We start from the raw sequence: 26,260 nt of genomic DNA on the forward strand, positions 1-26,260 counted from the left end.
TCCACACCACCCCAGTTCAGACAGGGCCATATGCAAATCAGCCTTGACCCTGTGCCTCATGGGAACAGTCCAGCCCGAACTGCCAAGCAATGTCTTCCCTGGACCGGAATCAAGCATCCTAGGACTGGTTTCTGGCTATCAGCCGTCATCAGCCAGGATAGCTTGACTCCAGTAGTGTGTAGAGCACAGGACTCACATCTGAGCATATCCATTCCACTCGGGGTGACAAATGCAAAAACAACAGTTGATGGACAGAATGCAGAACAATTTCATACATTCACCCCAGTACAGAGATCTGGGCCTAAATCTATCGTTTTTTTGCACTCCACACCACTCCAGTTCAGACATGGCCACATGCAAATCAGCCTTGATCCTGTGCCTCATGGGAACAGTCCAGCCCAAACTGCCAAGCCATGTCTTCCCTGGACCTGAATCAGGCATCCTAGGACTGGTTTCTGGCTATCAGCCGTCATCGGCCAGGATAGCTTGACTCCAGTAGTGTGGAGAGCACGGGTCTCACGTCTGAGTATACCCGTCCCACTCGGGATGACAAATGCAAAAACAACAGTTAATGGACAGAATGCAGAACAATGTCATACATTCACCCCAGTACAGAGATCTGGGCCTGAATCAATTTTTTTTGCACTCCACACCACCCCAGTTCAGACATGGCCATATGCAAATCAGCCTTGACCTTGTGCCTCATGGGAACAGGCCAGCCCGAACAGCCAAGCCATGTCTTCTCTGGACCGGAATCAAGCATCCTAGGACCGGTTTCTGGCTATCAGCCATCATCAGCCAGGATAACTTGACTCCAGTGGTGTGGAGAGCACAGGACTCACGTCTGAGCCTACCCGTCCCACTCAGGGGCACAAATGCAAAAACAACAGTTGATGGACAGAATGCAGAACAATATCATACATTCACCCCAGGACAGAGATCTGGGCCTAAATTCGTCATTTTTTTGCACTCTACACCACCCCAGTTCAGACATGGCCATATGCAAATCAGCCTTGACTCTGTGCCTCATGGGAACAGTCCAGCCCGAACTGCCAAGCCATGTCTTCCCTGGAGTGAATGTATGACATTGTTCTGCATTCTGTCCATCACCTGTTGTTTATGCTTTTATTCTTTATCTGTATCTCACTTGTCTACCTCACATTTCTACGTCATGCCTCTCTATGCCCCACACTGATCTGCTTCCTTTTCACCTCTCCGTATTACTCCTCTTCAGTACCTGTCTCCATCTTCATCTAAACCTCACACCTATCTAGCTCTCACCCACTCCACCTCTTTTTTCGCTCTACCTAACATCTCTCTCAGTGCCTCATCTCTCTTTACCAGACCCCTCTTGCTCACTGCCTAGCCCCTTACTTTACCTCATTTATTTGCTACCTCAGCTCTCCACTTCTCCCTCTCTTTATGTTTAGGATGCCTCTACCTTATCTGTTTCACTACCTGAATTCCTTCTCCTTCCTTTCACCAAATATATCTCTTTCTCCCTTATTACCTTCTCTCTCTTGCTCACTCTCATTTTGCTCTACCTCCTCTCTATTTCAATTACCACATAATACTTTACTCCCCTCTTCCCTCCCTCTTTTTGTATCTCTCCACCTCCCCTTTCTCTCACTACTTCATGCTCCCTCACAAATTTCACTGTAATGTAGCAACCTCACCTCTTTTTCTACCCTACTTTTTCTCTCTTCTCACCTCTTTTCTCTATATATCCCATCTATTTCTACCCTTCACGCAACCCTAGCGGCCTTCCTTTCTGCCTTAGTGCTCTTTTTACCTGGGATGACTTTGTCTACCTCTTCTCAGTTTTATCTCCACTATATCTCACTGATCTCTTTCCTGTGCATATTATTATACTTTTCTTACTGCCTTTGTCTGTATCGGATCACTGAAAAAATATAGAATACAAAAATATAGACAAAAAAATATTGAAGTAAAAATATCAAAGGACAAAATATCGAAATCCTATCTACAAAGAGGTAAGTACAAAAATAGTGAATCAAAAATATCGAAAAAATGTATATACTTAGTAAAAGTATTGAATTTATTAAAATATATTAAAAAGAATTTAAAATTAATGAAATAATAACTATAATTAATTAAAACATACTTAAAATACTTAATTAACTTAAAAAATATTAAATAATTAATTTAAGTTAATCAAAATAAAAATACAACTTGTTTTTGTAACACATATATATATTAACATAATATTAATTAAAAATATACAATATTTTTACTGTATCATAGCAAGAGGTTAAAATTTACTATTACCACTCCAGCAACTGCAACAGTAGGGTAAACATTGGATAGCGTAGGGGTAAAAATTACTATTCCCACTCCAGAGAGTGCAACAGTAGGGAAAGCGTTGGATAGCGTAAGGTGTAAAAATTACTATTCACACCCCAGAGAGTGCAACAGTAGGGAAAGCGTTGGATAGCGTATGGGTAAAAATTACTATTCCCACTCCAGAGGGTGCAACAGTAGGGAAAGCATTGGTTAGCGTTGAGGTAAAAATTACTATTCCCACTTCAGAGGGTGCAACAGTAGAGAAAGCATTGGATAGCGTAGGGGTACAAATTACTATTCCCGCTCCAGAGGGTGCAACAGTAGGGAAAGCGTAGGATAGCGTAGGGGTAAAAATTACTATTCCCACTCCAGAGGGTGCGAAAGCGTTGGACGGCGTAGGGGTAAAAATTACTATTCCCAATCCAGAGGTTGCAACAGTAGGGAAAGCGTTGGATAGTGTAGGGGAAAAATTAATATTCCCACTCCAGAGAGTGCAACAGTAGGGAAAGCGTTGGATAGCGTAGGAGTAAAAATTACTATCCCCACTCCAGAGGGTGCAACGGTAGGGAAAGTGTTAGATAGCGTAGGGGCAAAAATTACTATTCCCCCTCCAGAGAGTGCAACAGTAGGAAAAGCGTTGGATAGTGTAGGGGTAAAAATAAAAATTGTTTACCAATTAACATTTAAATAAAAATAAATTAAAAACCAATACCAATAAATAAATACAAATTATTAATTTAATAACAATTAAATTACTTCCCACCCTATTCCCCAATAAAAACACACAACCCACTATATAATTTTGTTTTATTAAAATTAACATAATTATCAATTAACCAATTAATAAAAATTAATTTCCAATAAAAATGTAATAATTACCAATAAAAAATTAATTAACAATTCTAAAAGAATAACAATAAATTAATTAACACATTTAATTAATTACAATTAAATTACTTCCCACCCTATTCCCCTATAAACCCACAACCCGCTACGGACAATAAATTAATAAAATTAACATAATTATCAATTAATCAATTAAGAAAAAATAATTACCAATTAAAAAGTAATTACCAATTAATAATTAATTAATCACACATTAATAATTAATTAACAATTAATTCAAAATAAATACCAATAATTAAATTAACACATTTAGTTAATTACAAATAAATTACTTCCCACCCTATTTCCCTATAAACCCACAACCTGCTACAGAATTAAATTACACAAAAATTAAATACCATAAAGAAATACACTTAATTTCTTTTCTCAATATTATTAAAAATTCAATATATCTTAATTACTATATTATATACTTCGATCTTTTATCTTTCTATATTTTAAAATCGATATTAAATTACTTACCTTCGAAACAATATTTTTCACCACTATATTCTGTCCATTCGATATTTTGTCCATTCTATATTTTTACTTCGATGTTTGTGCCATTCTATATTTTTGAGTCTATATTATGTCTGTATACCGTCTGTATCCCACCCTTCTCACTCTCTGTAAATTTCAGGCTCCCTGTGTCTAGCTTTCTCTACCTCTCTTTATCCATCTTCCTCTTCCTTGACCTACCTCTCTGCATCTTTCTGGCTGCCTCAGCTTACTCTATTTACCTTTCATTTATTTCTACTGCACATATCTCTCTACCACTTCTCTATCTAATCCTCTTCTCCTGCTTCTTAGCCTTTCTCACATACCATTTTATTTTCTTCTCTGTCCTTCTTAGGTATCTCAAAACCCCTTTTCTGTTACGCCACATATCTAAAAAGCTTTGTAGCCAGCAAAGTGCACCCATAAAAATAACAGATAATTAGAAAACGTGGGTGGATAGACGCCTATGATGATGCATGTCACGATAAGTGAGTGAGGCGTCTACTCCAATATCTTTGTATACCCCATTGACCAACGGTTAAGCAGAGGTAGACCAACATATCCCCTCGGGACCCGATTTTTTACTCCTTTTTCTTCTCCTTTAGGAAAGGCTTAAAACCCTAATGGAAATTCTGGCGGCAGTGGTTGCTTACATGTGATACGGAAGGAGAAAACGATAACATTTCATCCGAATGAATGGTTAAAATCCTCATAGTAGTGCTTTGATTTTCACTGTTATAGAAAGAATGGCATTTTTTAAGGTGCATTTATTTGTGATTATGAATATTCATCAATAAGAGCTACAATTTCATGTGCTGTTATGTCAAAAATGTAATCTTGTGCATTAGTATACTACTTTATCACCCTGCCACCTTTACCATGCCTTACAATAATGGCAACAGGCTTTATTAGACAATGAATTCCACCTATAATATTATTTTGGAAATTCCAAAAAATCTAGATCAAGCTTTAATAGGAATGGTTTTATGAATGCATCCTCAACCGTTGTTTTGGTACTATATGGGTGGTAGATGACAGGGCTATTGATCCATTTCTGTTTTTGCTTGCCCCATCTGTGAAAGTGTTATGTATTATGAAATATTGCTTTTTTCATGTGAACTTGAATTCGAGGAAAATGAGTGATACATTTAAAACTGTTCTGAACTATTGTTCTCGCTAAAATATATCTTATCAGGCCCCCTAAAGTCCTTAAGAATGAACTGTGTCTACTATAGTATCTGGGAAGATCTCAAGAACAGAGTACCATCGGGACTGTCTACTGATCGAAAATATCTAGTACTGTTGCTGATCAGATAAATGTACTTCAAAGTCCAGGGGCCGTATTACGGATTGGCATTGTTTGTGCCGGCACAAACAATGCCAACGCACCATATTAGGATCTATTTGCTGCCCCTAGGGCAACTGCAAACTCGCGCTTCGTTCGCACTGCCCTGGGGCAGCGCATTCATGTGAAAACACGGAGCAGCCGCTCCTTGTTTTCACAGTGCAGGCGGCATTCTAAAGGGGATTAGAGATCCCCTTGCAGGCGGGTGCAGTTAGTGACTGCATCCACCTGCAAGGGGATGTCTAGGGGATTCATGGGACCCCCTTTAGCCCCTGCAGAGGGCTGCTGTTAGGCAGCACAGACAGTGCACCACCTTTTAAATAGCACACTATCAGTGTGCCTCCTGAGTGCTTCTTTGATTTTATGCCCGCGTCTGTAATATGGCTCAGGCGCAGTCTCAAAGGAATTCCCTCGTTTGCATAGGGCACACCCCTATGCAAATGAGGGAAGACACTCTGAATGTAGCGCTGGCGCATTAAGTGCAACAGCGCTATCGGTATTATAGAAGGGGACGCACAAGAGTTTGCACCCCCTTCTAAATTACCAAAGTGCCCCTGGGTAGATTGGCTGTAAAATGTGGAAAGAAGCCAATCAAGTAAATCTTAACTCTTGTAAAAGAAGAGCAATTGCAGGTCTTTGTAATGGGGTAGTGGTTTGCTGTCACACTAGTGTAGCTGCGATCCAGGTTGTAGAGAGCAAATATTGTATGAAGATTTTAGCAGTTGCACCTAGCTGTGCAAATTATATTTGTCATAGTAAGTGAAGCATTTCATATATTGAGGATCTGATCTCAATTGTCCCTCGTTTATTACGTCATGCAGTGTGGACTAAGCCTGAAGCAGAATTTACTCAGGATCTCATTAGAGTGCCTAACTTTGAATGGCTATAAAAGATTCCCAATGCTTGAATAAGTTTGTTTAGGTTAACATGCAGCTAGGCAAAAGTGTATTATTTTATAGACCCAAAGGAATTAAGTAGGGTTAGTAGAAAGGACTTGATGTCCTCCTTGCTGGTGTGGAGAGAAGACAAGCATATTGGCGCTAATACCGGAAGAAATTCAGTCCATGCATATGTCATTTTATCATCTCAGGGGCCTTTACACAAGGAATTAACTCCTATTTATCTCAACCTTAACGAAGCAATAGTGGAGAAAGATTTAGCACACCATTCACAAGCTGGTGCAAACTGCAGACAACACCAGTATTGCCCCCGATAACTTCCCCAAAATTTATCTCCACAGTGGACACCACCAACTAACACTAATGAGATGCAGAGTAGGCGTTCCCGTGCAAAAAGACACGAAAAAAACACACCACCACATTGACAATGAACTCCCAGATCTGCGAAGCTAAGCAAAAACATGGGATAACCCGCGGTAGCACCAGGGATTTTACACCTGCCTTTTGCTGGTGCTAAGCAGGACCACTACCCACAGCATGAAAGGGAGCCCAGCCAAGAGCCACACCTGAAGACCCACAGATGCAATGGAGGCAATGCTCATGCAGCTCCGATGTCCATGAGGGTCACAACACCCACTGCCACCACCCCCAGCCTCCCCACCGTCCCCCCACCAACATACACATGCCCGGGGAACCTGCAGTTCAGTCACAAGCGGCTGTTCCAGGGCTGGGCACTGCGGAGGGGCCTGAACCAGTGACACGTGGTAATTTTCTCATGGATTATAGCCCAGAAGGAGACCTGCGCTACACTGTGTGGGCTCCTGTTTCCTCAGTGATTTTGTGCCACCTGTGGGCACGCCAGCAGCATGTGCATGGCAGTAGTGACATAATTGGCAGGCACTGCTCCAAACTCTGCGGATTCTTTTCCACCTGAGAACGCCAGTGAAGAGCACTAACAGATGCTGTCTCTGGTCTGAACCTTGAAACAAAAGAGGGTTCGGCTTGAGCGCAGTAAGGCTACGCCTATACTAGCATGAAAACAAAACAAATGCCAGTACTGCTCGTCTTATTTAATCAAAGACACAAGAAGCTGAGTGTACCTTTTACTGCTCCCTGGACCAATTATTCAGTCCACACCTAATGTTTATAAGAAGCAATTTTATTTTCTACTTCAAAAAATTCAAATTTTCTTTTTTCTTTTTTCAAAAAATGCTTTTTCAATTTTCTGTATACATCAACAAAGGATTAGATAACAAACACAACAATTGGGCAAGAAAATTTCAATAAATACAAACTCAAGTGAGAATGAAGTGTGGGTGATGCGGGTTTTTTTTTACAAAACACGACAAAAACAACAATTGTCCACTACTATTCACTCAGGATTCACAAGCTTGCCATACATACTACAGTCATTCTACATGGAAACACTGAGACAAGTGAGGGAATGTGATTGGGTTATGTACAAGGGGCAAGGATTCTCATCTACTATATACAATTCGAGTAAGCAAAAAGTCAAAAACTCTATTCTACATGAAAAACAAAGTACAATGAATAGAAAAATGTATACTCGGTCAGATCGATTTAAATGCAATGTATGCACAAACTAGATACATTTCAATCAGCCAGATGACGCAAGGTCACCATGGGGAGAAATTAAATGATTATTCTATCTAGAGGGGTCGATGCGTTTCGAATCCCATTATTTCTTGGGATTCTCCTCAGGACCAGAAACAGACATGGATCTGTAAAATATAAAAAATAAAAAACACTCAGTCAACTTTCTACACGCCAGCGAGAAACTCAACAGTTAATTCGGCCTTACACACACACTAGTGGTACCTGTCAGGGTTTCTTGATGAATTCTTCAAAGAAAGTTGAAAAGAGGAAGAGGGGAGCCATGAATGCTTGAATCACAACGGAAAAGCTGAAGGGGCGGGAAAGGGGGCGTAATACAACTTACTGCAGCGTATTTTGTAATCTCCTTCGAGAAGTTCACGTTTTTTCGAGTTTGATGTCAATCACAAGTTGGGAGCGGAGCCTGTAGTTAAGCGTCCATCTGTCAATAGATCATCGAAAGCGTGTAAATGCGGTTGCATATTACCGTCCTAGTTACCGTACTTTGTTTGAAATTGAGGACGCGTTGTACAAAAAAGGATATAGTTTCATAGAGACTAAATGCAGCCGGGATCTCATGGTCCTAACAATAGAGACGGCCCAGAGACTGTCAAAAGAACAATTGAAAGAGATCGAACTATTGGAATCAGCAATAAAAAACAACCAACAGATCACTGATTCAAAAACCTTGTTGGAAAAAATCGATAAAGAAATATTAGAGTTTAAAGACTATACTGTCACCTTAAAGGAGAGCAATTTTGAGAGAGACAAGAAGAACTTCGCCTTCGAAAAGGCGTACCCATACCTCCAACCAGACTTCTATTCTAGACCAGAGGCAAAAAGATTCCTACCGGATAATCAAGGAAGATCACAAAATAAATATATAACTTTCTCGGATACATCATCATCCGGAGGTAGTGAGCCAGAGAGTGGCAATTATCGACAAACTTTTCCATGGAGAGGAGGCTATCAACAAAATTACCAACAAAATTTTCAGTCCAACTATCAACAAAACACTTCACAATTACAACACCAACAACAACAGCCTTTTTTAGGACAAGACCACAACAAACCCAGAGGAAAGACAAGGTATCACCAGCCATGGGAAATGTCAACAAGGCGTCACAATTACAAAAATTAGAGGAATCACCCATTTACAATCTTTCACAGAGACCTCTCACTGAGATTGAAAAGAGCATTTTGGGGGAGGAGCTTCGCAGGCAACCAAGATGGCCGCGTGAGCTCGGAGCTCCGAAGACCTCCCGACCCTCCGCAAATATCCTGCCATCTATCCTGTCCCACGATAGTGGTAATTTATTGTTGAGTCGGTGCTGAAGCGGCGCCCGTTTTCAGAATGAAAATCCGACTTTCCTGGACTTAGCTGGCTCGTCGATACTCTGGTGGCACCGCCTGCGTCACTGGCGGACGTCGAGGGGTACGAGCGGCGCCTCTCCACGGAACTCTTCGTTTCAAGCCTCCTAGACCCGGCTGGGGTGCCAGGATTCTAAACCCTGTGCTGAGTACTCCCTTTTGTGGACGTCGAGACCCTGCCGGCAGACTGTGGGTGAGCTTCACACCTCCTTCGCCTCCTGGTACTATCCTACCCTGGTGTGCCAACATGGCGGGTAAAGGGGACCCGGACAGAGGCAACCCTCCGAGAGTCAGTAGAAAACCAAACCAGTCCCAATCTACCATTCCGGAGCGGTTCTCACAATCTAAGGGGTCGCCGGGACTGGCGGGTCGTGCTAAGGATCCTATACGGGACGAGTCCCCGGATGACTCTGAAGTCACACTCAGGGACGTGATGGGAGCGATTGCTGGGGTGAAGACGGAGATGCACACCCTTCATGAGGCGCTGTCTGGCAAGGTGGACACCCTCAAGATCGACCTCAATCTCATCAGGACCGATCTTGGGAAAACTAATGATCGGGTGAAATCGCTGGACCTTAAAACATCGAGCCTAGTCAACGACATGTCTGATATGCAGACCGAGGTCCGTGACTTGAAGATGGCTAACGGATTGCTGGCCCGCCGGCTGGATGAGTTCGAAGGCCGGGCGCGACGCCAGAATGTTCGCATTACTGGAGTACCGGAGAAAGCCGAGGAGGACTCAGCTGAACTATTCGTTGAGGACCTTGTTGTCAAGAATCTGGCCCCCGGGGGTCTGAGCAAGTTTTTCTCTGTGGAGAGGGCGCACAGGATACCGGGAGGCCCACCGAAGTCGGGCGCTTCCCCTCGCCCCATCATTGCGAGACTGTTCAACTACAGGGACCGGGACGCCATTCTACAGGCATCGAGGACTGCCGGTCCGTTACGTTTCCAGAACTCGGATGTTAACTTCTTCCCCGACTTCACCCAGGCAGTACAGAAGCGCCGCCAGAGCTTTACTGGGGTGAAGAGGAGACTTAGGGAGTTGGGGCTGCGCTACTCCATGCTCTATCCTGCCAAGCTGCGCATTGAACACAACCATCGAACTTTGTTCTTCGACTTCCCAGATGCGGCAGGGGACTGGCTGGACACTTTATCCCAACAGCGGACTGACCCGGAGGAACAGGCGGAGCAGGCCACCGGAGGAGCAGGTTCCCAGGAATGAACGACGAGATTTCTGACTTTCTGGGGGGGTAGCTGCGAGTGTCATCGACTGCAGACATTGTTGCTTCAGTTTTGATTGCTTCTGATATTCATATGGAGGGTGACGGGGGGGGATAGGATGTCTCCTTTCTCCTCTGCAGGGGCTTTTTGTAGCTTAGTTAAGGGGCGACAGGCACACTGCTAGTTGGGGTGGCTATTAGTCAAATGCAGGGGTGCAGGGTGGGGGGTTGTTGGGGTGTGTTCTTTCTGTATTCCTTTTTGTTCCTTTCTTTGTCTAGGCTGGGGTTTCATTGGTCTGTTCTATTTGTTCTGCGGGCACTATTGCGGGTGGGGTTGATGGGGTGCAGCGTCCTAGACGATGGGGGGTAAATCTTTGAATTTGTTGAGTTGGAACGTGAATGGGTTGGGGGATCGAATTAAACGTAGTGTTGTACTGCAACTGCTTAAACGCTGCTCGCCAGATGTTGTTCTCCTACAAGAGACCCATCTTGTGGGGAATACATGTAGGGCTTTGAACAGGAGGGGTTTCAAGATGGTGGCCCACTCGGGGTTCTCTATGGGCTCCAGGGGCGTGGGCATCATGGTGCGCATGTCTCTTCCATTGGAGGTGGAGTCCACACTTGTTGACGAGAGGGGCCGCTATGTGGCCGTGGTGGGTAAATGGGAGGGACGCACCCTGGTTTTGGTTTCGGTTTACGTCCCCCCGGGGCTACAGGTGACCACCTTTCAAGATCTGGGTAGCGTCCTTTTGAATCTTCCTGAGGGCCTGTTGATTCTGGGGGGGGACTTCAATTCGGTGGTGTCCGGGGAATTTGATCGCTTCCCATCTAGAGACCTACGCGCATCACAGTCTTGGCTTCCGGACTTCCTAGGTTCCATGGGGTTGGTGGACTGCTGGCGCTTACTACATCCCGCCTTGCGGCAGTATACGTTCCTGTCGGGTGCCCATGGTAGTTTGTCTCGTATTGACTATGTTCTCGCTCCTGCGGCCCAGGCGCAATCGGTGTCCACCGCCCGCCTGATGGCCAGGGGAATCTCGGACCATTCCCCGGTCTGGGTGTCCTTTGATTTCCAGGTTGTCGCGACGTCGAGGGTGGCCCCCATTAATCCTTGGTATTTTCGAAATCCGAAGACTCGTGACCTCCTGGCTAAATCCATAGTGAGGTACTTCTCCGAAAACTCTGGCTCGGTTGACTCGGCTATCTCCCTATGGGAGGCCTTTAAAACTGTGCTCCGCGGTGAGGCATACTCCTTGATTGCGGAGGCACGTAGGCGGCGGGACGAGGACATGGTACGGCTGGAGTCTGAGATCTCTGAACTGAATTCCCAGCTGGCCTCGGGGCCGACTCCGGACCTGCTCCATGCCCTATCCCTGAAGCAAACGGAACTTAGGAACACTGCCACTGACGCTGCGAAGGCGCTGAGCAGGGAACAGCAGGGCAGGATTTATGAGTCAGGGGACAAGGCCGGCAAGCTTTTGGCGTGGCTGGATAAGAGAGACCTTGCATCTCGTGTTGTCCCGGAACTACTGGGCGAGGATGGTCTGGTCTTGACGGACCCGGCCGCCATTGTCGGGTCGTTCGCGGAATATTTTGAGGCGGTCTATACCTCCGCGGCTTCCCTACAGGAATCGGCCTCGGCCTCCTTTCTGGAGGACATCGAGCTCCCATGCCTCTCGGATGTTGAGCGGGTGTACATGGACCGTGACCTAGCGGTCGACGAGGTTGCGTTGGCGATCCGGTCGCTGAGATCTGGCAAAGCGCCGGGGCCCAATGGCATTCCCGTTGAACTGTACAAGCTTAAGGCCGATACGGTGGCCGCGCCTCTACTAGATATGTTCCTTGAGGCTCGCGAAGCTGGTGAGCTCCCGCGTGACCAAAGACTTGCCACCATAGTGGTGATACACAAGGAGGGAAAGCCACGTGACCAGTGCCGTTCTTATAGGCCCATCTCCTTGTTAAATGCCGAGCCCAAGATCCTGGCCAAGCTGCTGGCTAATCGCTTGGTTGGGGTGATTTCGGACCTGGTCCATCCAGATCAATCTGGATTTATACCGCATCGCAACACGGCCCTCAACCTTCGCAGGCTCCACGTGGTCATGGCGCGGGCTCACCTGCTTACTGAGCCAACGGTTCTCGCTTCGCTCGACGCCACCATGGCATTTGATTCGCTGGAGTGGAACTACTTGTGGGCCGTGCTTGCCAAATTGGGGTTTGGACCCGCTTACATCGGCTGGGTCCGGCTCCTGTACTCTGCACCATTGGCTAATGTTACCGTTAACGGCCGAGTGTCTGCCTCTTTTGCGCTACGCAGGGGCACCAGACAGGGATGCCCGTTATCGCCTCTCCTGTTTGCATTGGCACTTGAACCATTGGCGGTCTCCGGGCTTTGAGGACCGGGTATCGCTCTATGCTGACGATATCCTCTTGTACCTCACCTCCCCTTGCCATTCCCTTATAGTAGTGTTTGGATTGCTTGGCACCTTCGGTAGCTATTCTGGCCTGGTCATTAACTGGTCCAAGTCCTCTCTCTACATGTTGTGTGGTGACACTCCGCGCCTTCCCCGCGGCTGTGCAATACAGATTGCCCAACAGGGCTTTAAATATCTGGGCATTTATGTATCAAAGGATCCTCGGGCACGATACACACACAATTTGCTTCCTCCTTTGGCGAGGCTGCGTCGAGATGTGGAGGGGTGGAAAAAGCTGCCGATTTCCCTACTGGGCAGGGCGGCATTGTTTAAAATGATGTCCTTGCCGCGGTTCCTTTACGTGTTGCAGAACACTCAGGATCCGGTGCCCGCCAAGTATTTTGGGGAGATTGAGAACTTGCAGCGCACCTTGCTGTGGGACGGTAGGCCGCGGATATCCTTGGTGAAATTGACCATACCCTGCTATGATGGGGGCATTGCCTTACCGGATGTGCGTCGATATTATTGGGCGTCCCAACTGGCTGCAGTTAACCATGGCCTCTACGGCCCAGCGGTTAGCCCCGGCTATGCAATGGACCGATGGCTTATGAATGATGGGAACTACTACAGGGCGCTGTATTCGAGGTCTCTGGATCGGAAGCTGACGGGTCCCACCAAGACAGTGGTACGGCTGTGGAGGGCGGTTACCAAGACTTTGGGATGGCAGGGCAGGGTCTCTATGGCCACTCCACTGTATGATTCCGACTTGTTGGGGAAATTGTGGCATACTAAAGGGTTCGACAGATGGGATGTCATTGGGATATCCAAGGTGGGAGACGTGATGGCTGGTGGGGCGATCAAACCCTTTGATGTATTACAGGCCGAGTTTCAACTGGGCGCGACGGAATACTTCCGATACGCGCAGCTTCGTCACGCTCTCTCGTCCTGTATACCGGTGGGGGAGGTAGTGCCTGAATCGTCCCCGCTGGAAGATAGAGTTTTGGATGGTTACATGCCAGATAGCGCCATCTCCCTGACTTATAAGAAGCTTGTTAATGTGAGGTCTGACTTGCTGGCGAGACTGAGAGAACTCTGGGTGAATGATGGAATTGAGGTGGATGACGAGGAGTGGCAGGCAGCGGTCTCCTCCCCTAGGGAGGTGGCCATATCAGCACGGCTTCGCCTCGTCCAGCTGAAGATTCTGCACAGGGTTTATGTCACGGGCTCCAGACTTGTACACATGGGGTTTTCACAGGATGGCATGTGTCGGAGAGGGTGTGGAATGCTTGCTACCTTCATGCACATCCTTTGGGAATGCCCTGAGGTGGCTCGATACTGGAGCGGGGTGCATGAGGTAATGAGAGATGTGACTGGGGTTACCTTGCCTGCGGAGGCCCGGCGCTGCCTTCTCAATATTTGGGGCCCGAATGATTACAATGTCGCTCAGACCCGCTGGGTCACTCTGGGCAACATGATCGCTAAGAGAGACATAGCACAGAGGTGGGGCGCGCCTGCACCCCCCACGATTGGTTTATGGGAAACTAACATGGACTGGTGCATGCTCCGCGAGAAAACTGTGTATGTGGCCAGAGGCAAGCCTAGAATGTGGAGGTCTGTGTGGGGAGCGTGGAATTCATACCGAGGTGATCTTTGTGTACCCCCTGAGGCAGTGACGCCGGACGCACGTCTGTCCCCGTAATGCCCCCCTTCCCATGGTTCCATGCTTTCTATCCTGTACTATACCCCCCATTTGCTACGCTGCTATTCCTTATGTTGCTAGTTATGCAGGGAGCTACCCCGGATCTCCCCCCGTGACGTCAGCCCAGGGTACTTTACCTGTCCTCAGCCTAGGTTCTTTCCCCATTTCTTTCGTTTTCTTTTCTTCTTTTTCTCTCCTTGACCTTTTCTGGAACTTGGTTTATTTATTGTTTTAAGCTTCTTTTGAAAATTAAACCTGACTGGTCCTGTGTATGGTTTTGTGCACGATTTTGAAGACCGCATTGATGCTGCCTGGCCTCCGGGATGTATGGCTGAATAGCGGTGTACTTTTTACGATAAATAAAGGTTTTCCAAAAAAAAAAAAAAAAAAAAAAAGAGCATTTTGGAAAAAGGACTTACCTTTGTTCCAACAAAAGCTATGGACTTTGTAAGACTAAAAACAGAATTCATAGAATTTTGCAGAAAAATTAGACTGACCGCCTTCTTTTCAGGACAAGAAACAACGTCAAGTTCAGAAACGACAGGACTAAGGAAGAAGTCGACTTTTTGCCCACCGGCCCATAAGATTCCAAAGGAGGTAGTGACGTTCGAAAAAACAGTCCTCTCAGCTATCTCTTTTGAAGAGAAAAAGAAACGGAATTTCATCAAACCTAATATTTCAAAAGCCCAAAAAGAAGCATTATTCACTCTAAAAAATGATAACAATATCATAATAAAACAAGCCGACAAGGGCGGATCGATAGTTGTGTGGGGCACCAACGAATACATCACAGAGGCTACTCGCCAACTATCAGATCAAGAATGTTATCGAAAAATAGATCATGACCCGACCAAAGAGCTACAAAAAGAATTATTTTCCATCTTGAACAAAGGCTTCTCAGAAGGGTTTCTAGGAAAAAAGGAGTATGAGTATTTGCAGAATAGACATCCACGAATACCATTATTCTATGTGCTTCCTAAAGTACACAAGGATGAAAAGACACCACCAGGAAGACCGATTATCTCCGGCTGTGAGTCGCTCTTTGAGCCCATTTCGAAATTCATCGATTTCTTCCTAATACCATTTATGTCACATGTGAAGTCTTATTTACAAGACACTACGGATTTTATTTCCAAGCTGGACACCATACCGTTTAATGAGAATCAAGACCTACTCGTAAGTATGGACATAGTGTCATTGTACACACAGATCCCACAGGACCAAGCCTTAGAGGTCCTTGAAATATATCTGGACCAGAGAGAGAGACCAATGAAAATTCCAACAAGCTTTATTTTGGAACTTGCCAAAATAGCTTTGACCAGAAATTATTTTAAGTTCAAAGATGATTTTTACTTTCAAACTAAGGGAGTAGCGATGGGCTGCCCCTTTGCCCCAGAGCTTGCCGTACTTTTTATGAGTCAATACGAGGAGTGCTTCATATACAATAACAACTCGTATAAAGACCAAATTAGAGGATGGGCACGATTTATTGACGACATCTTCCTAATATGGACAGGCAGTGAAGAAGAATTGAATAATTTTCATGGCTGGCTGAATAATCGTACCAAAGATATTCAATTCAGTATCCAATTTTCAAAAACTAGAATCACCTTTTTAGACGTGGAGGTCTTTTGTGTAGAAGACAAATTGGTAACAACCCTATACCGGAAAAAATCAGACAGGAATAAGGCCCTTGACTTCTCAAGCAACCATCCCCGAAGCTTGAAGCAAAATTTACCAGTGGGCCAATTCCTCCGCATCAGGAGGAATTGCACATTCAAGGAAGAATATACCGAACACGCAAATGCCCTAAGAGAGAGGCTTTTACAAAGAGGCTATCCGTCGAAATTGCTGAAACAAGCACAGAAAAGAGCGTGGTGGACACCACGAGAAGAACTGCTAAAAAGAAGTAAACGAGAAAAACTGTCTAGGATAGTGTGTGTGTCGACCTATTGCCCTTCGTCAAATTGGTTAAAGAAAACCATCTATCAAAATTGGCACCTATTAGAAGAACTGGACCCTCAGTTTCAAAACAAACCACTTTTTGCTTTTAAAAAAGATAAGAGCATCGCCAATCAACTTGTACGTGCAATGGTACCGAAAACATCAACTCCCACGTTGAGAGAGTATGTAGGTTTGCCACCGGTAAAAGGCCATCACAAATGTGGGACATGTGTTAATTGCCTATTAACATTGGAAGGATCATTGTTTGAACATGACGGTATCTTCTGGAAGCATGACAATTTTTCTAATTGTAAAACACGCAACGTGGTCTATGGAATTGTGTGCCCCTGTGGGAAGTTATACATCGGCAAGACAAACCAGGAGATAAGACAACGTATTTCACAACATAGATCAAGAATTAAGATGAAAATCCTCACAGCTCCACTAGTACAACACTGGCTAGAAAATGGACACATTGAAACCGATCTCAAATGGACGGTCATTTCCAAGATTGACCCAGATAAAAGAGGAGGTGATTTAGAAGCCATACTTAGACAACGGGTGGCTATGCTTATCCTTAAATTCAACACCACTACAAAAGGATTAAATGAAATGTCGGAATTGTACCATTTATAGAATAAGAAGAAACAGACTACAAATCCCAGAATCCTTAGACACCTGGATGACGCCTGTTTAAATGGCCCCAGTTATGACCACTCAATACGGCGCCTAATTCAATTGCCAAACGAAGGTTACAGACAGAGACGGCGGATGGTAAGAGCCCACTGGGAATTTCAAACAAAGTACGGTAACTAGGACGGTAATATGCAACCGCATTTACACGCTTTCGATGATCTATTGACAGATGGACGCTTAACTACAGGCTCCGCTCCCAACTTGTGATTGACATCAAACTCGAAAAAACGTGAACTTCTCGAAGGAGATTACAAAATACGCTGCAGTAAGTTGTATTACGCCCCCTTTCCCGCCCCTTCAGCTTTTTCGTTGTGATTCAAGCATTCATGGCTCCCCTCATCCTCTTTTCAGCTTTCTTTGAAGAATTCATCAAGAAACCCTGACAAGTACCACTAGTGTGTGTGTAAGGCCGAATTAACTGTTGAGTTTCTCGCTGGCGTGTAGAAAGTTGACTGAGTGTTTTTTATTTTTTATATTTTACAGATCCATGTCTGTTTCTGGTCCTGAGGAGAATCCCAAGAAATAATGGGATTCGAAACGCGTCGACCCCTCTAGATAGAATAATCATTTAATTTCTCCCCATGGTGACCTTGCGTCATCTGGCTGATTGAAATTTATCTAGTTTGTGCATACATTGCATTTAAATCGATCTGACCGAGTATACATTTTTCTATTCATTGTACTTTGTTTTTCATGTAGAATAGAGTTTTTGACTTTTTGCTTACTCGAATTGTATATAGTAGATGAGAGTCCTTGCCCCTTGTACATAACCCAATCACATTCCCTCACTTGTCTCAGTGTTTCCATGTAGAATGACTGTAGTATGTATGGCAAGCTTGTGAATCCTGAGTGAATAGTAGTGGACAATTGTTGTTTTTGTCGTGTTTTGTAAAAAAAAACCCGCATCACCCACACTTCATTCTCACTTGAGTTTGTATTTATTGAAATTTTCTTGCCCAATTGTTGTGTTTGTTATCTAATCCTTTGTTGATGTATACAGAAAATTGAAAAAGCATTTTTTGAAAAAATAAAAAAGAAAATTTGAATTTTTTGAAGTAGAAAATAAAATTCCTTCTTATAAACATTAGGTGTGGACTGAATAATTGGTCCAGGGAGCAGTGAAAGGTACACTCAGCTTCTTGCGTCTCTGGTCTGAGGCATGAGGTGAGCACTGATCCCTGCACTTTACTGTCCAGAGCCAACATGGGCATAGGTAGGTCTCCCCGCTGGAGCTTGCTTGCAGGGATGTGTTCTCCGCCCCCGCTCATTAAGGTTAGGGCACCCGAGAATGGTCTGTGTATGCACTCACTGGGCACAATGGCACCCCAGGATAGGGTGTTTTTCTGACTTCTGTCCACTACATTCTGATAGCAGTCTCTACAACTAGCGGCACAATGGTGCACTGGCAGACGGCACACTATTGGATTAAGGTGCATATTCACATGGCAATATTGCTGGGAGTGATGATGCGACTTTTCTGGCCATGTTGTGCTGATCGCCAGGTATCTCCGCCTAACGCTGGATTTGACATCGCAATCGCAATGATTTTATCGTTGGTCTTTCCACCACTTCCCTGTTACTATCACCACGTAGCGTGGGCTTGATAATACCACGCTAACATGGCGATAATAATCCGGGTTAGATGGGGTTTACTTTTCTGGTGTCGACTGAAGATGGAGATAGTTATCGCCCATCATTGTGAAAATCCCCCTCAGTCTGGTATTCAACCATATTTGTGCTGGGTTAATAACAGGTTCCAACGTTTTTTGTTAACCAGATTCTATTTGAAGACAATACATATGTGAGTTGCCTTCCCAGATGAAGTAAGGGAACCGTTTAACCTCCAATTGTGTATCTGTGATCACTTTTCAGAGCAGTTTTACATTTCGGGCCATATTGTCGAGAAAGAAGATAACATTATCACCGCTTTATTGGCAGGAAACTGCTAATATCCCCTAGAGAATTCCAATAGAATCCCAGGTTTGTGGTCCTTCATTCCAGAACCTGGGATTCTATTGGAATTCTCTAGGGCAGATTATCAAGCCCCTTATTGCCGCTTTAGCTGCAGTTTCCTGTCGCTAATGCTGCGATAATGTTATCGCCGTTCTTGATAATATTTATCTTTTTCTGAGTTTTTAATCAGGAACTAAGAAAGAAATATACCTTACCACGGATATAGGGTCTTCAATGTAGCCCAATCTTGTTATATTTACAGCAATTACAACACACTTTACATATTTTTAGCTGCATTGTGAGGAGATGGACGTTTATTTAGCTATAAGTGTATCACATTTATTCCTTATGTGGACATGTCAAACGCACCATGACTTTTGTCTGTTTTTATGCTAATGAATTTTGGAAGCTGTGATGATTTTTTACTGTGTTACATATTATATTGTGTCTCTGTTTATATGTATGTGTCTTGTATGGAGCTATTCGGGCATTGAATAGAGAAGAGTAATTGAATTGAAGTAAATTACAGTATACATTTGCATTAAAACACAGAGAATTGGAAACTGTTAACAAATTCAAAGTGTTAAGTAATGTAAAGTATGCTATGTATATGCTGTAACATATTGCTAAACTATTGGCATAGTCAATAGGTCTCAAAGGCCAGACCTGTTTGCATTGCCATTGCTTGTTCTTAAAATTGAGGCTGCCAATAGAACCTCTGAGGCTTTTATCTGGGTATTTGCAAAGCTGTCCTTATAAATTGGGAGCAGTTTGAACATCACAGGCACCAGAAGAATACAGAGGTTGACATGGCAGTTTTATTGCTTGTACAGATCCGGAGCATATGAAGAAAGATGTGCGCGTGTGTTGTCTGCTGCTCAAAAAAACATAAACAAAGCACGCAACGAGCAAGACATCCTGCTCTTCGCCTTTTACTAGAATACTTGTTCACTACATATGTTTCTGATACAAAACAGAACTCTTGTTATTCATTGCCACTGAGATGTGTTTTTGTGAACAGCCAGTTACTCCTGACTGTGTCATCTGTTCGACAAAGAAACAATCAGCAGCATTCCTTTAACATGTATCAGTTTTAATTAGAAATATTGATCCTGGGGAACATACATCTTTGTTTGCCCCAAACAGTAATTCATTTATGTCTCTAAAAATTGATGAGTGCACTGTAACCTTTTCCTTATAATAGCAGAGCCTTCAGCTACACACAGGTAATGCAATTTAGAACAAAACAGCAGGACAGTTTTTTTTTGTAGAAGCTTTGTTTGAGAACATGAATGCATGGAAATAGCCTAATACTGCGGAGCAGGAAGCATTATGGCGGTACCCAGACATTTTTACGTTTTGTTTAGCAAACTTAGGGGCATATTATCTCCGCTTTTTTTTATCTTTAAAAGCCAAGCAAGCGGAGATAAAATTATCTCCCTATTACCTAGCTGTCGCTAACACCAGTTAGCGACAGCTAGTAGGAGATAGCGACCATCTTGGGCCCCACTTTGCATGTCAGTGATATTTATCACTAATGACATGCAAAGTGGGCGTGCCAAGATGTTAGCGTCTGGAAACAGTCGCTAACATCGCTATCTCCTACTACCAACTTTTGGAGAATTTCGCGCTAAGCGCGAATATCTCCAAAACTAACACCTGCCCTGAGCAGTTCTTAGACATGTTATCCAATGGGAGGTGGATAACATGGCTAAGAGCATTAGCTCGCTAATACCAAGGTTTATCTGCGATAAAAATCGCAGCAGGTCAGCGATAAATTATTGTCTCTAACCAAGCAATAGCGATAATTATCGCTATTGCTTGGTGATATGCCCCTAAGACGTTGTCAAAATGTTGGAGCTTTTGTGTTTAAACTATTCCTACAAAAACAGAACAAACTATAATTGAAAGATGTGTACATCAATAACTGAAAGAAAGAAGATGTAGTTTTTCCTTATTCGTGCCTAATGTCAAAGAACGCTTCACTTGTTTGCTTTGTTCATTTGTTTCATTGATTTGTATTGTGGCATCTGGGGCACAGAAGCATTTGTCAGTGCTGGTGTGTTTAAAGTGATTCGACCATCTAGTGCCCTTGAATAAAAAAGAAACTAATAGCCACCATTCTCACAAAATTTGTGTGAGACAACTGTCGAATGTCAGCTTTTTCAAGATGTTTTCTGACATATTTCATGGCAGAAATATTTTAGAGATACTCCAGATTGTTATAAATCTGACTGACATAATTAAGACTTAGCTAATAAATAATTGATTCTTTCTTAAATAAGTACCTACTGGTGGTCACTAGTCGGTAATTATAGTTAGGGCCATGTTTCCATAGGAAAATCGTTTGTTGACTTTTCTATATCTTTGGCGTCATTTAATGAATCTTCATGAAATTTCCCAAGAAAAGTGTGGCAGTGATTCTTGTTGTGCATGGAAAGTTTAGGGGTGATCCGTCAAGAGGGGGAAAAGAGAAAGAAAGAAGGGGTCAAAAAAAGTGTGTTTTCCATGTTAATACCTAAAGGAGCTTTGAACACAACGACAGCTCGAACTGCTTTACAGAATGACACCTAATTTGGCAGAAAGCTAGTTTTTGGTCTGCAGATTGTACTTTATGTCATTTGTTTCAAATCAGTTCCGTAGTTTTTGTGAATTTAAGGAAATCCAAATTAGGATTCTGGGATTGCAGCAGCATTTTGACAAATTCATGTTTAACCATGAATGCACGGGCCAGCAGGAATGCGGTTACTGGCTGACCACAACCCGAGAAAGAGAATACGGCTGTAATTTTATCTCATCAGATCAGACTTTAGAACAGAAATCAAATGGCAAAACTTGGTATGCGGGTCAGGTTGGATGAGTCCTGACCCCATGGGAGGCATATAAGCCTATTTCAGGAACTCCACATGTCTACAATATGTCACTAAACAGGTTCTTTTCACATGCAATATTTGTGAATTTGTCACGATCACTAGCTTGCCTCCATGTAACATCATGGCCAATTTGTGGACATCACTCTAACAAAAGAGAAGAAAACACCCACAGACCACCCACTCACCAACTCAGAGGCTCATCCACTCACAGACCCACTAAGAGACTCATACACCCACTAACAGACCCACTCAGACACTCATGCACACAATCACAGACCCACTCAGAGACGCATGCACCCACTCACAGACCCACTCAGACACTCACGCTCCCACTCAAAGGCCCCCTCATAGACTAATTCACCCATTTGAAGACCCACTTATGCACCTAGTCAGTCCCACTGAGAAACTCACAGATCCATGCAGTCACTCATGCACACATCCCACTCACACACCCACTCAGAGACTCATGCATCCACTCATAGACCCACTCAGGCACTTTTACATCCACTCACAGCCCCACTCACAGACTCATGCACCCATTCACAGATCTAGTCAGACACTCACATGCCCACTCACAAAACCACTCACAAACTCATGCAGCCATTTGTATACCCACTCAGACACTCACACGCCCTGTCAAAGTCTCACTCAGACACTGACATACACATTCACAGATATACTCAGTTACTCATGCACCCATGCACATACTAAGTCAGAGACTCATAGACCCACTCATACACTTATACACCCACTCACAGACCCACTCAGGAATTTATGCACCCACTCACAGACCCACTCACAAACTCATCCATCCACTCACAGACCCAGTCAGACACTGATGTACCCAGTCACAGACCCCATTCAGACAATGGTGTACCCTGGCTTAGACCCAGTCAGAGAATTATACACCCACACACATACCCATTCAGACACTCACTCATCCAGTCACAAACTCACTCAGACACTTATGACCCACTCACTGACCCACTCAGACACTCACACACCCATTCACAGATCCACACAGGCACTCCTACACCGACTTACACAGCAATGTACACGCCCATTGTCACTCACATACCCCCTCATAGACCCATACAGCTTCTCACACATCAACAATCACACTCCCACAAAAACACACACACACACTCTCAGAGACCCATACAGCCACTCACAAACACACTGACCTACCTATACAGCCACTCACACATCCACTCTCAAAGGTTACAGGTTATAGTTAGGAAACAGAATTAAAAAAAATCACTGAAAAAACCAAAGGTTACAGAGACGTTATAGTAAGGGACCTTTCCTGCCGTAGAGCATAAGGGCTTTGTCCTGCTGCCCATATGAGCTGTTACAAGTATAATATTAAGTTATCTGAATTTGTCTTCCTTTCCATGTCCAGAACATTGCACTATCGGGTGTCCGGATAGCATTGCAGGGTCAGTCCTCTCGAGTGGCAGTCAGCAAGGATGATCAATTGCTAGTTACATTATCAGTAAAGAGAACACGTCAGGTTGGACAGGTGTCTTGCTGCATCCAGCCCGACATGCGCCACTTCAAGCCTGTTGAACCTGTGCTGTATTAAGGACCTGTATGGAAAAAAGCACAGCCCCACAGTTTCCTTTGGAGCCAAGGGTTCACCTTCCCAACTAACCTTGTGTAGCTCTCGTGCAGTTTACTAGTATAAGCAGCATGACAGCAACATTTGGATTTGTTCTGGTCAGGGCACTTTTGGCCGGCCAACAGCACAGGCTCACGCTCACAGGCTACCGTGGGGGCAGGAGTACTGAATGACGTGGCCAATCACTGTGGGGCTTTAGTTTGAATCTGCACAGTGATTGGTCATGCTTCTGTCCCTTGCTGGTTACCATTACTCACACATGTCAGTCATGCCGTTGTGCAGGAGGGAATTCATGTAGCAGGCTAGCAGCAGTTTTACAGTTTTGAACTCCAGCTCACAGGCCCTTACAAAGCACCTGCACACAGGCTGCCTCAAGGGCAGTCCAGACCTGTTCTTTGGATTTGGTGCCACTGGCACTCATTCAGGGACCAGTTTTTAAGTTTGAATTCGACTGATTTCTGATTACTATACAAATAATCTTGAAAGCTCTTGGTGGTTCTGTCTGCATGACAGGAGATATAATTTTGTGAAAAGACACATCTTGAGCGATCTGTGACTGATGACACACACACTGCTGTGTTCAGTCAGAGCTGTTTATATAATGGACTGGAAGTACCACTGGAAACACTTTGCCTCTTAATATGAGGGGACATTAAAGATGACCAATGCGGTGATGTGTTGCAATATCACATCACCTGCTTTTATCAGTTTCAGTTACTTTAGATGCTTAAACATATGTGTTGTGAGCCAATTTAGACAAGTATCTACTTTAAATTGGCTCCAACAGTGCCACTGATACTTGACTTCTGTCTTGTAAAAGTACGGCCTAATTTTAGAACATATGTGCCCATACTGGGGAATTTAATGTATTTCTCTTTTTGTAATTAGTGCTGTTTTTCTGTGACCAGAAACGAAGGCTGTAAATCACACATAGAACAATGCATTCAAGCTCTCAAAAGCAGCACCAATGTGATATTCATTTGACACTTTCTCCTCACAGGTCGACAGATCTCATCCTATCAGTTCCTTTAAAGACTTTTTGGCTATCCAGCTAATGACTCTTTCAGAAAATGTGTGCTCTTCAATCAGTACTATACTTTCTCCTTTGTTTACACATTTAGATACCTTTGAGTCTAATTTGGCTGCCTCTGCACCAATCTTTTGGACTCAGCCAAACGAACTTCAATTAGTACTTCCACCTAGCTCTGTACCTCACCCTCTGAAAAAGGTTTACCAGCAATTTAGGCTCTTCCTCTGGCTAGCAATTTGCCAGATCAAGCTGTCCACCCTCACAATGCAAAATCCGCCGCCGGTCTGACTGCAGCCTAAGTGCCTACCTTCCAGTCTTGTACCATCAACAACATAAAGGGCAGAGTGGCACTGGCACATTTCCAGATGTAGTCACATCTCCCAGTCATCAATTACCCCCCTATTCATGTCCCTACGTGGTCGTTCTGAGAGGGATTCCCTCATTGGCTCCGGATCAAAGTGAATCCTACGCGCAACATTTTAACAAAACTCTAGACTGGTTGAATCAATATAAGGGCCTGCAGTATTGGCATGCTAAGGACATCTTGAACGTAAGGAGATGCGCATGGATTGGGCCAAACCGGCTGACTCACATGGGGCCTGTATTGTGATTAATCTCAGATTCCCTGAACTGGTACATCATTTGATATTTAACGGAAGACCTAGTCCTAGAAACTGGGCCTCTACTTCTATTTCTTTGGTTTTGTTAGGCTTTTATTTACAGATCCCCTTCGATTCCAAGCAGTGCCCACCCAATCCAGTTCCTAGCCATAGTGCTCATGTTATACCTTCTCTTAACCTTCTTAGGGGCGTTAACGTACCTTGAGATAATTTAGCCTCGACACCCACTGACATGTTTCTGCAGACTATGGACCCAGATAGGTGCCCTGCTGCGTTCATCAGGACCACATCTCGCTACTGCTTCACCAAAGGAAAAGTAAAATAAAAAGTGTTACTTTACGTGTTTTCAAATGAAATGGATGTCCCTTGACAGGTACTGGTCCTCTTTTTTACTAAAAAGATTGCGTTGGAAAAACAGACAAAGACAACAGACAGACATTACAAGAATAAAGTCAGTACGAAATAAAGTGCGACCAACTATAGGTATGTGCATTACACATCACCAAAGATGTCTTATAATATATATCCAGGGCTCTTATTCAGGCCCCTCATCCGCTTACCTTTTTGGTAGGAGGATGGCACTACGCCTCACCTGGCTGTGGCTCAGGTACGTAGAGCACTGCGCTAATAACAACAAACAAAAAGTAAGCATATCACAACCCTGAAAGGGACACATGTGACTGAGATCAAAGTGTATCCTTATTCCAGAGCAATTATAGATATTCATTCATTTAGCTTAGTCATATGGTGGATTTAATAATTGCAATCATGATGTATATCCTGCTACAATGTCTAAAGTTTGTGCATGTTAAAATATACACCCAATATGAACAATGGTTGTAAGTATGTTCATATACCTGTTGTCGGTTCTTTGTCGTAAAATGCATCATAATTACTATTGATCTTAGACCGCAGGTGTATACATCTGCGGTCTAAGATCAATAGTAGCAGGATATACATCATGATTGCAAATATTGAAGCCACCATATGACTAAGCTAAATTAATGAATATCTATAATTGCTCTGGAATAAGGATACACTTTGATCTCAGTCACATGTGCCCCCTTCAAGGTTGTGATCTGTTTAATTTTTGTTTGTTGTTATTAGCGCGGTGCTCTACGTACCTGAGCCGCAGCCAGGTGAGGCGTAGTGCCATCCTCCTACCAAAAAGGTAAGCGGGTGAGGGGCCTGAATAAGAGCCCTGGATGTATATGATAAGACATCTTTGGTGATATGTAATGTACATACCTATAGTTGGTCGCACTTTTTTTTCGTAC

Source organism: Lissotriton vulgaris, chromosome 3_1 (genome assembly GCF_964263255.1).
Source record: "Lissotriton vulgaris chromosome 3_1, aLisVul1.2, whole genome shotgun sequence".
In the NCBI taxonomy this organism is placed as follows: domain Eukaryota; kingdom Metazoa; phylum Chordata; class Amphibia; order Caudata; family Salamandridae; genus Lissotriton; species Lissotriton vulgaris.